Source organism: Sus scrofa, chromosome 15 (assembly GCF_054392235.1).
Source record: "Sus scrofa isolate SSC_HxYL_T2T_F1_AM1 chromosome 15, Sscrofa_HxYL_maternal_Yorkshire_Landrace_v2.0, whole genome shotgun sequence".
Lineage (NCBI taxonomy): Eukaryota > Metazoa > Chordata > Mammalia > Artiodactyla > Suidae > Sus > Sus scrofa.
The window spans coordinates 17,018,864-17,032,159 of record NC_139397.1 but is presented as its reverse complement, the minus strand read 5'-3'; the positions used below and the strand labels follow the sequence as shown (position 1 = coordinate 17,032,159).

General features: G+C 41.1%; 1 protein-coding gene across 4 annotated transcripts in view; it reads left to right on the top strand.

Moving 5' to 3' along the window:
- The window catches only part of LYPD6B (LY6/PLAUR domain containing 6B), a 224,042-nt gene that overhangs the window by 112,249 nt on the left and 98,497 nt on the right, over positions 1-13,296 (top strand). Inside the window, exon 1 of one of the 4 annotated variants that reach the window (XM_021074899.2) lies at positions 2,694-2,924. The exons of the other annotated variants lie outside the window; for them this stretch is intronic. The gene's annotated coding sequence lies outside the window, so the exon portion shown is untranslated. Of the gene's footprint in view, positions 1-2,693; positions 2,925-13,296 lie in introns of those variants that run through there. 4 annotated transcript variants of the gene reach the window in all.

Genomic DNA, 13,296 nt, shown 5'->3' with positions numbered 1-13,296 from the left:
TTTTTCTGCTGGCTTCCTTGGGTCCTGCAGAATTATTACTACAGAACCCCTTAGGGTTGTTGGGTGCTCCCTCACCCCCCACCCCCACTGGGGCTTTCAAATTTTTTTTTTTTTTTATTATTTTCCCACTGTACAGCAAGGGGGTCAGGTCATCCTTAGATGTATACATTGCAGTTACAGTTTTTTTCCCCCACCCTTTCTTCTGTTGCGACATGAGTATCTAGACATAGTTCTCAATGCTATTCAGCAGGATCTCCTTATAAATCTATTCTAGGTTGTGTCTGATAAGCCCAAGCTCCCGATCCCTCCCACTCCCTCCCCCTCCCATCAGGCAACCACAAGTCTCTTCTCCAAGTCCATGATTTTCTTTTCTGAGGAGATGTTCATTTGTGCTGGATATTAGATTCCAGTTATAAGTGATATCATATGGTATTTGTCTTTGTCTTTCTGGCTCATTTCACTCAGGATGAGATTCTCTAGTTCCATCCATGTTGCTGCAAATGGCATGATGTCATCCTTTTTTATGGCTGAGTAGTATTCCATTGTGTATATATACCACCTCTTCCGAATCCAATCATCTGTCGATGGACATTTGGATTGTTTCCATGTCCTGGCTATTGTGAATAGGGCTGCAATGAACATGCGGGTGCATGTGTCTCTTTTAAGTAGAGCTTTGTCCGGATAGATGCCCAAGAGTGGGATTGCAGGGTCATATGGAAGTTCTATGTATAGATTTCTAAGGTATCTCCAAAGTGTTCTCCATAGTGGCTGTACCAGTTTACATTCCCACCAGCAGTGCAGGAGGGTTCCCTTTTCTCCACAGCCCCTCCAGCACTTGTTATTTGTGGATTTATTAATGATGGCCATTCTAACTGGTGTGAGGTGGTATCTCATGGTAGTTTTGATTTGCATTTCTCTTATAATCAGCGATGTTGAGCATTTTTTCATGTGTTTGTTGGCCATCTGTATATCTTCCTTGGAGAACAGTCTATTCAGGTCTTTTGCCCATTTTTCCATTGATTGGTTGGCTTTTTTGCTGTTGAGTTGTATAAGTTGCTTGTATATTCTAGAGATTAAGCCCTTGTCAGTTGCCTCATTTGAAACTATTTTCTCCCATTCTGTAAGTTGTCTTTTTGTTTTCTTTTTGGTTTCCTTTGCTGTGCAGAAGCTTTTCAGTTTGATGAGGTCCCATGGGTTTATTTTTGCTCTAATTTCTATTGCTTTGGGAGACTGACCTGAGAAAATATTCATGATGTTGATGTCAGAGAGTGTTTTGCCTATGTTGCTTGTTATTTCTGCTCTTTCATTTATTATTTTGTTTGTTTGGGTCCTCTCTCTTTTCTTCTTGGTGAGCCTGGTCAAAGGTTTGTCAGTTTTGTTTATCCTTTCAAAAAACCAGCTCTTGGTTTAATTATTTTTTCTTTGCTTTTTAAATTTCTACTTTATTTCTTATCTGATCTTTATTATTTCCCTCTGCTGACTTTAGATTTTGTTTGTTCTTTTTTTTAATATAATTCTCTCTATATATTTTCTTCTTTTCTTTTCTTTCTTTCTTTTTTGTATTTTTAGGGCTGCATCTGTGGCATATGGAAGTTTCCAGGCTAGGGGTCAAATCGGAACTATAGATGCTAGTCTATGCCATAGCCACAGCAATGTCAGATGTAAGCTGAATCTGTGACCTATGCTGCAGCTTGCAGCAATATTGGATCCTTAACCCACTGAGCGAGGTCAGGGATCAAACCCACATCCTCATGGATACTGCTTGGGTTCTTAACCCATTGAGCCACAATGGAAACTCCTCTCTCTCTCTCTTTTTTTAATAGTTCTTTTAGGTGGTGGGTTAGGTTATTTATTTGAGATTTTTATTGTTTGTTGAGGAAGGCCTATATCACTGTGAACTTCCCTTTAAGTATTGCTTTTGCAGTGTCCCATGTTTTTGTATGGTTGTGTTTTCATTGTCATTTGTTTCAAGGTATTTTCTGATTTCTTCTTTGATTTCTTCATTGACCTATTGGTTTTGTAGAAAGGAGCATGTTTTTAGTCTCCATGTAATTGTTTTTTTTCCCTCATATATTTTTCTGTGGTTGATTTCTAGTTTATGTTGTTGTAGTCAGAAAAGATGCTTGAAATTATTTCTGTCCTCTTAAATTGGTTGAGGCTTGTTTTGTGTCGTAGTGTGTGATATATCCCAGAGAAGGTCCACGAATAGGATGTGTGTTCTGTTTTGTTTTGTTTTGAATGTGGTGTCCTGAGGATATCAGTGAACTCTAACTGCTCTGTTGTGTCATTTAGGGCCTCTGTTGCCTTATTGATTTTCTATATGGAAGATCTGTCCTTTGATGTCAGTAAACTGTTAATCTCCCACTATTATTGTATTCCCATAAATTTTTTCCTTTATGTCTTTTAGCATTTGTTTTATATATTCATGTGCTCCTATTTTGGGTGCATATATGATAAGAGTGCCCTCAAAGTCTGCCACTGATATTGCTGAAGAAAAAAAAAACCTGCCAAGAGAGAACTGGAAATCTACTCAGATGTCCAGTAGCTGCTGTGCTCACAAAGCTGCTGGCTGGTGTAAATCTGAAGCTGCCAGGAATCAGCTCATATTTCAGCCCTGCCTCTGCATGTGGGAAACCTGCAGGCACTTGTGGACTGCTAGAGCTTATATAGGCAGATCTGTGCCTGCTGTGAGCACTCCAGGAATGAAGCTGCTATGTTGGGGCCATTCCCCTCTTCATGAGTTGACAATGGGGCTCCTATGATGGACCTGGGCTTCATCCTGCACCCACCCCCAGTTGTACCTGTGGACACACCCTAGGCCCTTTGGGCTGTTTCCATGCAGCCAAACAAAGTGGTCTCCCTGGGCCTGTTCACTGAAGCCAGAGTTTCAGCATGCACACCAGCAGGTGCATATCTTAGGGCTGGTAAGTGCATTGAGCTGGCCAGGACTGCCTGTACTGGTCTCTCTCTATTCTTCCTGTGACAGGCTGGCTGCTGCACTCTCCTCTATGTTTCTGAAGCTCCCCATCTGTCCCAGATGATCTCCCACTAGTGAAGGAACTTCCCAGGGTGAGGGAACCCTTCCTCTTTCACAGCTCTCCCCCAGCATATAGGCATTGTATGATTCTTTTTTCCTTCTTCTTCTTTTTTCTCCCTTTTATTCTGTCTGGTTACATGGTGATCTTTCTTTCAGCTTTGTTCAGTAAGTATTCTGTGAGAATTGTTCCACATGTAGATGTATTTTTATATATTTTTGGAAGGAGGTGTGATCCGTATCCTTCTCTTCTGCCATCTTGATCTCCCAGGCAGCTTATTTTTTTTTTTCTGTACCTGGCTACACTTATATGTGATAAACTTTTCTGGAATTGAATTACATTTTTCTACATGGTTTGACAGAGATGTGGGTAGGTAGACATTGAGGGAGGTACCTTCAGACAGCATTTGAAATCTTGCAGGTGAGGCCCTTTTAAAAATTTAAATTTTTTTTTTAATTCTTAAATTTCTTAAGGCTACACCTGTGGCATATGGAAGTTCTCGGGCTAGGGGTTGAATCAGAGCTGTAGCTGTCAGCTTACACCACAACCACAGCAATGCAGGGTCTGAGCTGCATCTATGATCTACACCACAGCTCATGGCAACTCCAGATCCTTAACCCACTGAGTGAGGCCAGGGATTAAACCCACATCTTCATGGATACTAGTCAGGTTCATAACCCACTGAGCCACAGTGGGAACTCCTGACAGGTGAGTTTTAATTATCAGAGCAAGTTGTTTTGTTCATCTTATAGATCCAAATCTTGGATTTAAGGGATTATTTTCTGAAAACTGATTCCTTATGCTAATTCTCATCATTGGTACCGCATTTCCCTTCCCATTATTGATGAGCAGCTGCTGTAATTAGACAAGAGGATCTCACAGGATAGAGAGTGGAGATAGAAATGAATTTTAGTTGGTGCTAATCAAGGCAGTCTTTAATGTTCTTGCCTCACCTGGATAGAGACATGTGAAAGAAATATGTAAGGTACTCAGTGTTTCCAGTGAAGTGGTAAGAGGGTCTTTGCATATGAAACACATCGTAAAATTTCTCTTCAAAATAGCCTTTCAAAATAAATCAGAATTTCAAACACAGAGCCTTTTGTACCAACTGAATAACAACAGGATGTATTATAGATAGTTATGGATCTGTTCATTGCTCAGATGCTGTGGACATGCCAATTAGGAACCTATCCCCTTCCTTATATTTTCTCTAGAGACAGCTTGATTCATTTGTTTGTTTGTTTTAACAGCTGCACCCATGATGGCATATGGAAATTCCTGGCCTAGGGGTCGAATCAGAGCTGCAGCTGCAGGCCTACACCACAGCCATGGCAACACTGGATCCAAGCTGCGTCTGTGACCAACACTGCAGCTTGCACGTTGCCAGGTCATTAACCCACTGAACAAGGCCAGGGATTGAACCTGTATCCTCACAGAGACAGTGTTGGATCCTTAACCTCCTGAGACACAATGGGAGCTCCAAGACAGCTTGATTTTTTAATTTGCCTGGTTTTCTGATCTCCTGGATTATTCACCAGAAGAAAATCTGATGAGAATTATGTAGGCCACCTGCCTGAACATCACAAATGAGAGGAAGGGAGAACTCACCTTGGGAATCTCATCTCTTTACTGATGAAAAATGATGATTAATTCCTAATTGGTTGAACTGTAATGCTGAGTGGGTGAAGAGCAAAGGGAATATGGGATTTTGTGGTGTACTTCATGCTTCCTAAAACTCAGTGTATAGAGGATACCTTTCAACACATAACCTCTGCTGGTTATCTGCTGGGGACATATAAGACAGGAATGACTAAAATCTGTATGTTTAGGAAGGTTCTTGAAAAAGCTGTCTAGACTTCTAAAACACTAATGTGAGAAAAAAAATCTAAGAGTTACAGCATGTGAAATTACTTAGAGCATGAATGACTTCCTAAGCTTGAGAAAAATAATAAAAATAGCAAGCAGAGTGTTTTTTGGGGAGTGTGGCCTGAAGGAATTAGGACAGGTGCCAGGCCTGGGCTGCCCTCTGCTTGTACATATACTCCTGGTTTTAGGGAACCTCTATCTGAAATGTTCTCTTTGGGATAAATGCAGTTAACTCCTTCATATAGAGCTATAAATCACTAGTAAATTCCGTGGTTTTTAACTGGAGATAATCTTTCAGTCAAGGGAAATGCCGCCCCCAATGTGTGAGAGCCAGTATATCTACAGGGTGGGAGAAATTACCTTTTGAAGGATTAGTGGGGAGTACTAAGTGCTTTATAGAGTTAGAAAGCTTTTCCTGTGTGTTGGCAGCTTCTGCAGCTTGTGGTGCTTGTGATGATGAAATAGATGAGACTCATGGTGAACTTCAGCCAGCTTTTTTTTTTTTTTTTTTTTTACTTTTTAGGGCTGTACCCGCAGCATATGAAAATTCCCAGGCTAGGGGTCAAATCAGAGATACAGCTGCTGGCCTACACCACAACCAAGCAATGCCAAATCTGAACCGCATCTGCGACCTACATCACAGCTCACGGCAACACCAGATGCTTGACCCACTGAGTGGGGCCAGGGATGGAACCTGTGTCCTCATGGATACTAGTCGGGTTCCTTTCTGTTAGCCACAATGGGAACTCCCATCCAGCTTTTTTGATAGGGTTTTGTATTTTCAGAGCAGGGAACCTATCAAATGCTTCTCTGCAGCCTTCCCTTCTCAGTTCCTGGTTCATTGTAGGAGCTCTAGAAACATTGACTGTTGAATGGATGTCAGCTGAGGATTTGCCTGTAGGGCTGGGGTATCTGGGAAGGAGGAAGAAAGAGGTTTTCAGACAGATGCCTGACGCTGAGGGCTTGTATGCTGAAATCCAGCATTGTCTTGCTCTTTTGCCAAGGTCCGTCCTTGATGGGGTTTTTCCTTTTGTGAAAAAAGTGTCTTTCTGTTCTTGTTGGTTTTCTACTCCCTGGACTTCTGCTTCTGCTCCATCCCAGGCCCTCGCCACTGATCCCGAGCCAGGGTGCTGTGGGCCCTGAGCTCAAATATAGTGACTGCATCCCCCTCTTTTCTGTAGGCCGTTGAAAGCCCTGCTAGACCAGGACCCTGAACAGCAACTCTTCTCCCTACACATCTGAAACCAAGCCTTGCCTTTCTCTGCTTTGGATTTACTTAAGACACAGCCAGGGACTTGGCTTCACCTGTGCGACTCTTACTAAAGACTTAATTTGTGCTACTCTGCTGATCTGTTCTCCACCCCTGCTTCTAAAATGGCAAATTTCCTGATGTATTGCATTTGTATTGTTCTGGGGGGGAAAAAAACAACCCTTGAAATGCCTTTTGAAGGGGAGGAGGGAAAGCCAACTGTTTTAATTTGGACCTCAGAGTAGTTTGGCTCTTGTCCTGTAGCCATTCTATCATGAGTCTTTACTTAGGCAAACATCCACGAGGCGAGGAATCAAGGAGGCTTGAAAGTTAGTCATCCATCTCAGGTACCTGACAAATTCTCAAAGTTCAAGGTGCTTGCTCAAAACCCAGATATTTCCAATGCCTCTGAAAAAGGGAGGGCAGCCTGGTCCCACTGAGTTATAGCCGGGCTGGATTGAGTGAGTCTCTGTGGCTGGGGAAAGGAGCATGGACCGTGTTCTTTTTATTGCTGCCACCACTGTAAATTGGCATCCATTCTGTCTACACCCTTCGGATCTTCCTACCTAGGACAAGAGTATGACAACGTATGACTAAGGCTTGGTCTTTCTTACACCTGATTTGTGGCTGGGAAAGGTTATTGAGCCTGAGGACCTCTTTATGACTTGTCTCCTGCCAAAAACCTCCCACTTACTTGAAAAGCCTTTTATACCAAGTGTCTACAACATCAGTCATAATGATACCTTTCCATGTTCGTTTGTTTAGATATGCCACACTTCTGCCTGCCCTTGGCAGTCCTCCTGGACTAGGCTGCTTTTGTTAATCGCATGGATGTTGTGAGTATTATGTTCACAAGTGGATGTAGAGAAGATATTTTGATTGAACTACAAATTCTCACCCCACAAGCTACTCACGCTTAGCAAAAATACATTAAGCAGTTGTGATCTGGGGTTTCATTAATCTCGGGGATTATGCTCCTTGCACATCGGTTAAATACTGTGGTTTCTGTACCTTCCCCTAATCATATTGACCTTTTTATGAAAGAACTTTTGATACTAAGCTGTGTCTTAGAATGTTTCAATATAAGGGTAGTTGTTGATCTTAATTGGCGATCTCGAATTGATTTCATCTCACATGCTTTTATGTTATAGCTTCCTTAATGTTGTCAACAGGAGTGGACTTCAAAGAGCTCTCAGTCCTAATCTTGTGCTTCTGTTCACTGAAGATAAGCAGCCATTTCTTATTTTACTTTCATATGGGTTTCCAGTGGGTCTAAAGAAACCCTTAGTTGTTCAGGCAGGACTAAATAAGAAAAGATAAGAAAGAGGGAGGAAAGAAAAAGACAGATTGAGAAAGTACAAGAAAGATAAAGAGAAGGGAGAGGAGAAAGATAGCAGTATTAGGGGAAGGTTATATAGGTCCCACATTATTTCAGGGCTGCAGTTCTTCTGTGTAATAGTTGAGAAGCCAAAGGTTAAAAAGGGCCTGTCTGCAAGCCCCCAAAAGAAAGTGTGTGCATGGGTCATGTGGGTGCTCCCTTCTCTCCTCCCTAAGTCTGATGGTCCAAGAATGCAAAAGCCCTCGAGGCTGAGGGCAATGGAGAGCTGGAGATTTCTGAGTTAACTCAGTCTCTTATGTGACTTGAGGGTTCTCACAGAAAATTCTCCAGCATAAGGCAATGGACATCTGACTAGCAAAGTCTTTAGGGATAAGTAAGAGCTAAAAACAGGATGAAAGGTCTTAACTAATGATGAAAATACTTCTTTCAAAGAGAGAAACATCTCAAAAGAACCCACAGAACCAGAGAATCTTTGGTGACAGCATCCCTGGTATTATTTTAGCCTCATCTTTGTTCTGTGTAGATGGGGAAACAGAGACCAAGAGATGAAATGATGTGCCCCAGGCTACACAGTGCATGTTTGAGCAAAGCCGTGTACAGTAGGTCTTTTCCATACCATTACGTTGTCTTTTTTAGGAATGGAATCATAGACAATCAACTCGTGCTGCATACTATATGTTGAACCACCATATGACCCAGCATTACCACTCTTAGGCATATATCCAGATGAAACTTTCCTTAAAAAAGACACATGCACCCTCATGTTTATTGCAGCACTATTCACAGTAGCCAAAACATGGAAAAAACCCAAATGTCCATCGATATGTGATTACGTTAGCAAGATGTGGTATATATACACAATGGAATACTACTCAGCCATAAAAAAGAACAAAATAATGCCATTTGCAGAAACATGGATAGAACTAGACACTCTCATCATGAGTGAAGTAAGTCAGAAAGGGAAACACAAATACCATATTATATCACTTATATCTGAAATCTAATATAAGGCACAAAGGAACCTTTCCACAGAAAAGAAAATCATGGACTTGGAGAATAGACTTGTGGTTGCCAAGGGGGAAGGGGGAGGGAGTGGAATGGATTAGGAGCTTGGGGTTAATGGATGCAGACTGTTGCCTTCGGGATGGATTAGCAATGAGATCCTGCTGTATAGCACTGAGAACTATGTCTGGTCACTTATGATGAGCTTGATAATGTGAGAAAAAAGAACGTATACATGTATGTGTAACTGGGTCACCATGCTGTATAGTAGAAAACTGACAGAACACTGTAAAGCAGCTATAATGGAAAAAAGTAAAAAATCATTATTAAAAAAAAAAAGGATGTTAACAGCCAAACAAAAACGCACCCATGGGAGCTGGGGAAAAAAAAATTACATATCTGGTAATGGATTAATATCCAGAATATATAGGAAATTTCTACAACTCAAAAACAAACAACTTGATTTTAAAATGGGTAAAAAATCAAATATAACAGGACTGACAAGCATTTGATTCATGACGATCAAGAGAAGATTCATGATTGAAATGGAGTTCTTCTTTTTGAAGCCTGGTCCTTTTTTTGGGCCGAGCCAGATTACCTGGGTGCAACAAATAAAAGCAACATTCTAGATGGAGTCCAGGCTGCCTGGTACAGACTTACACTCTAAAGGTTGATGTGGGAATGGACTCACCTTCTAGGTACCATGATTTGATTTCTGTTGGTAAAGGAGGAAAGAAACTTGGGAATGGTACTTAGGTTAAGAACAAGTAGGCATGATTCCAGGTGTCCTTTCTTCAGCTTGAGTTTCTCAATTCATAGTGGTGCCAGTGGGTGCTGGGCAGAGCCCCACATTTTGGCAGCCTCTTCTTTTCTGCAAATGGAAATGAATTTTTTCACCAGCTACATACCAAGAAGGAGAAAGGCTTCAAAACTCTTTTGGAGCTGCTTAGTGAGGAGTTACTGCTGAAGATGAGGACAGCTTATTTCCATCTTACAGATGTGCAATTTGTTAACTGCACTTGGCCCTGCCCCATTAAATTAGCCTTCCACTCTCGATAGCTTGTTGAAAGAATTGCTAGAGCTTTGGCAGGCAGTTTAGTAGAATGCTTTGGAAGCAAACAGCAACAGAGAATACTGAGACTTGGAATCATGGTCTGCTTGAAGCTCCTTAGCATCTGTGAACTATGTTTTTATTTATTTACTTATTCTTAATTTTTTTTCTCTGGTATTTTCCCTTGTAGTGACAGAACCAAGAGCAGCTATGACCAGACCGCTTGCTACTTATTTAGTTCTATTTTATAATTCTCTTTTTGTTGGTGTCCAGATCTCCTGTGATTTAAGTGACTCACAACCTCTCATTTCTGTGCTTGCTTCCTCTTTAGCTAAACTCAGTGAGATTTCAAGACTTGGGAGTTCCTGTGGTGGTTCAGTGGTAACGAACCTGAGTAGTATCCATGAGGATGCGGGTTTGATCCTTGGCCTCACTCACGATCACAGTGTTGCCCTGAGCTATAGGTCACAAACATGGCTTGGATCCCCAGTTGCTATGGCTGTGGCATAGACTCCAATTCGACGCCTAGCCTGGGAACTTCCATATGCCCAAAGGGCAGCCCTGAAAAGCAAAAAAAAAAAAAAAAAAAAAGAAAGACCTCAAGTTTCAAATAGACTCATATTTGGGAAGGTGAATGTTTTGGCTGGAGAGATTCTGTAGTGCAGAGTTGTCTTGGTCCTCTGGGGCTGTGTGGTCAATGCAATGAAGTTCTTGCATGCTGCACAATATCACTGATAATCAATGGTCTTAGTGCACCCCCTCCCTTAACTTTAGATGTTGAAAAAGGGAACCAACATGGCCAGTATAAATCTGTTTCATTTTAAGGGTATGAATAGACATCCTGCTTGATTTCTCTTCCTTTGGAAAAACCCTCAGCATTTTTGGGAACCACGCAGAGTGGGCACGTTTCAAGAGTGTCAGAACCACTACGTCAAAATTCATTGAATTGTTGGTCTGTATGGTATGGTTCTAGATTATCCCTGCAGAACTAACAAAACTTTGGGGGCATTTGTTCTGACCAGCTGCGACTTTTTGTAGGGTGCTACTGTTTGCTGGAATAAAGGCAGAGAGGAGGTTGGGAATGTTCTTTCTCCCTTCACTGTGCCTTGGTGAAGGATGCATGGATGGGGTATGAATGAGCTAAACAATTTTTTTAAAAAATCATTTATTCATTCAGTAAATGATTGCCCACTTGATGTCGGGAATTGGAGATACAGTAGTGAACTTTTCTAGGGCATATGTTGTTATGTTGGTGGAAAGAGGGAAAACAAATAAATATGTTTCTGGTGATAAGTGCTATGCAAAAATAAGGAGAAGGAAACAGAAAAGAAAGGAAAAAGAGGAAAAGGAAAGGAAGCAGGGAGAGGGCTAGCTGGGGTGCTATTTAAAAAAAAAATATGGTCAGAGAAGACCTTTCTGATAAGGGGACTTGGGGCAGAGATCTGGAGGAAGGGAGGAAGCTGCAGGGTATCAGCTGGAAAATGATCAGGGCCCAGGGATGGAGTCTGCCCCTCTCTGCAGCCCTTCCCTGAAGGCACGACTTACTTCCCTTGCTGTTTTGGATTTATAAGCTGGATATTAACATTTTTACCATAGGCTTATGAAGCAGTTACTATTAAATGAGAAATGTACATGTAATGTATTTGTTATAGTAGTAGTAGTAGTTGTTAAGCATCAAATTCATCATATTTCTATTACACGGAATTCTGATTTTTTATAAAGTCACAAAAAAGACTCTAACCCACCAGATTCTTTATTGCTGCTGAGGCATTTGTAGGCATAGAAAACATTCCTTTGGGGGTGAGAATGCTACATAAATGTAGAATTGTTTTACTGCCCCTCCAGTTCAGATCACTAGAGGGTGTTCCTCTGAAATAAAACCGGGTTTGCTCAGGGATAGATTTGAAGCAATGATATGACTTGAAATTGTGCCAACAACCCCATTCTCTCACAGTGCTGTGACAGAGGGGAGAGGTGGTTGGAAGAGAGGCAAAGGAATGCATTAGCTTTGCGCTGCCAAATCTGGAATGAAGCCAGAATCCATCTAGAAGCCATTCAGTCAATCTATGTTGTCAGTCACTGTCTACCAGGCCAGAGTCCCTGGATCAAGATCTTTGGGGGTGGTGTGCTGGAGTAAACCATAGTGAAGTAGGCAGGGCTAAATATATGCTTAATAAGAGGATATCTTCATATTTTAAAACCAAAGTTGTTTTGGAATCATAGAAAATATTTATGACTAGAATCAGCTCTTCAAAGCATTTTATTCCCAGAGAGGTCCAGTTTTCCTAGGATCCTTTGTAATAGCCCTTGGAAGCTGTTTTGTAAATTTTAAGGGTTCCTTTAGGTTAAAGAGATACTGTTTAGTGAGTTTTGTATGTATGTTCAAGTATGCATATGTATGTATGAATCAATATGTATTTTTTTTCTATGAAGATTTATAATATTTTTGAATAAAATTAGAAACATCAGAAACCAAGTGGGAGATAACTAAGAACCAGAGCTGATATGTTATATCACTTGGAGGGGGGGCACCTTCCTTGATTCTCCCCGCTCAACCCCCCCACTGCTTGCGCTTCTCTGAGCTTTTGGAGTGTCCTGTGTTTATCTCAGTCACAGTAATGACCCTGTGTTAATTCACTCTCTGTCCGTGGCTTCCTGAAAAGCTGACTCCATGACCCTGAACTGAGAGTCACCAGCACTTTGCATAGTGCTTGACATGTAATAGGGGCTCTTGGTAGGTTTATTGACTAGAAGAATGAATAAATGAGTTACAATTTATATCTGGATCAGAACTTCTTGTTAACCAAGGCAAAAAAGAAAAAAATATATTGATCACACAGTTCTCATAGGCATAAAAGATTAAACAGACCATTGCTTCAGATTTTTTTCTTTATCTTGGTGCTAAGTTCTTGAAAGTATCTGACGAAATGTGGTATGATGATGGTGAGTTTCAAGAAATGTTATTTTCAATTCTTAATCAGCTCCTCTTGCCCTGGACTAAATGAAAGAATCGCTGTGGCTTTGGTAGAGCCCAGCAGCTACAGGCCAACTCCAGCACCTGCAGGAACTGGGTCTTCATGGGCTTCCTAGCAGTTCCCTGCAGGAGCATGACTTCCCAAATGGCAACGGCTCCTCGAGACAGCTTATTTTATGCCACTGGATTTTATTTTTGTGAGTTCAACCACCTAATAGATATTCTACTGAAAGATTTTATTGTGCTCAGAGGCTGAGCCATTAAGTATGTAAATTAAAGAAAAACATTCAGTAGAAAAATTGTGAGGATGCGGAAGACAATTTAGGACTGCTAGCATGCCCTGGCAGGTGTGGGTTTTCCAAAACCTGCAGAAAGGTTTGCCTTTTCTGACTTGTAGGCCTTAGGAGAAAAGGATTATTTTGTGGAAACAAATGTAGGTATCAGAATACAGGTGGCAATAAGCTAGTGGATATCTATTTCATTAAAAAATGATTTTAAACCAACTTCCTCTATGAAGAGGGAATAGTGCTAAGAAGTACAAAGATATAGCTGCTGAAGGAACAAAGATTGATTTTTTTTCCTCTGATGTATCAGCTGAGACAAGAGAGAGAAGGCAATTAAAAATCCTTTGATTCAGCAACATTGTTATAATTTAAATGTTTTTTAAAGGATCTATTTTCCTTTAGGTTGGATAATCAATTTGTGGAGAAAGACATTGAGTGGTTAAGGGTTCTGGATCTGGAGACAGTCTAGGAAGAAAGGGCAGGAAACAGATATTTG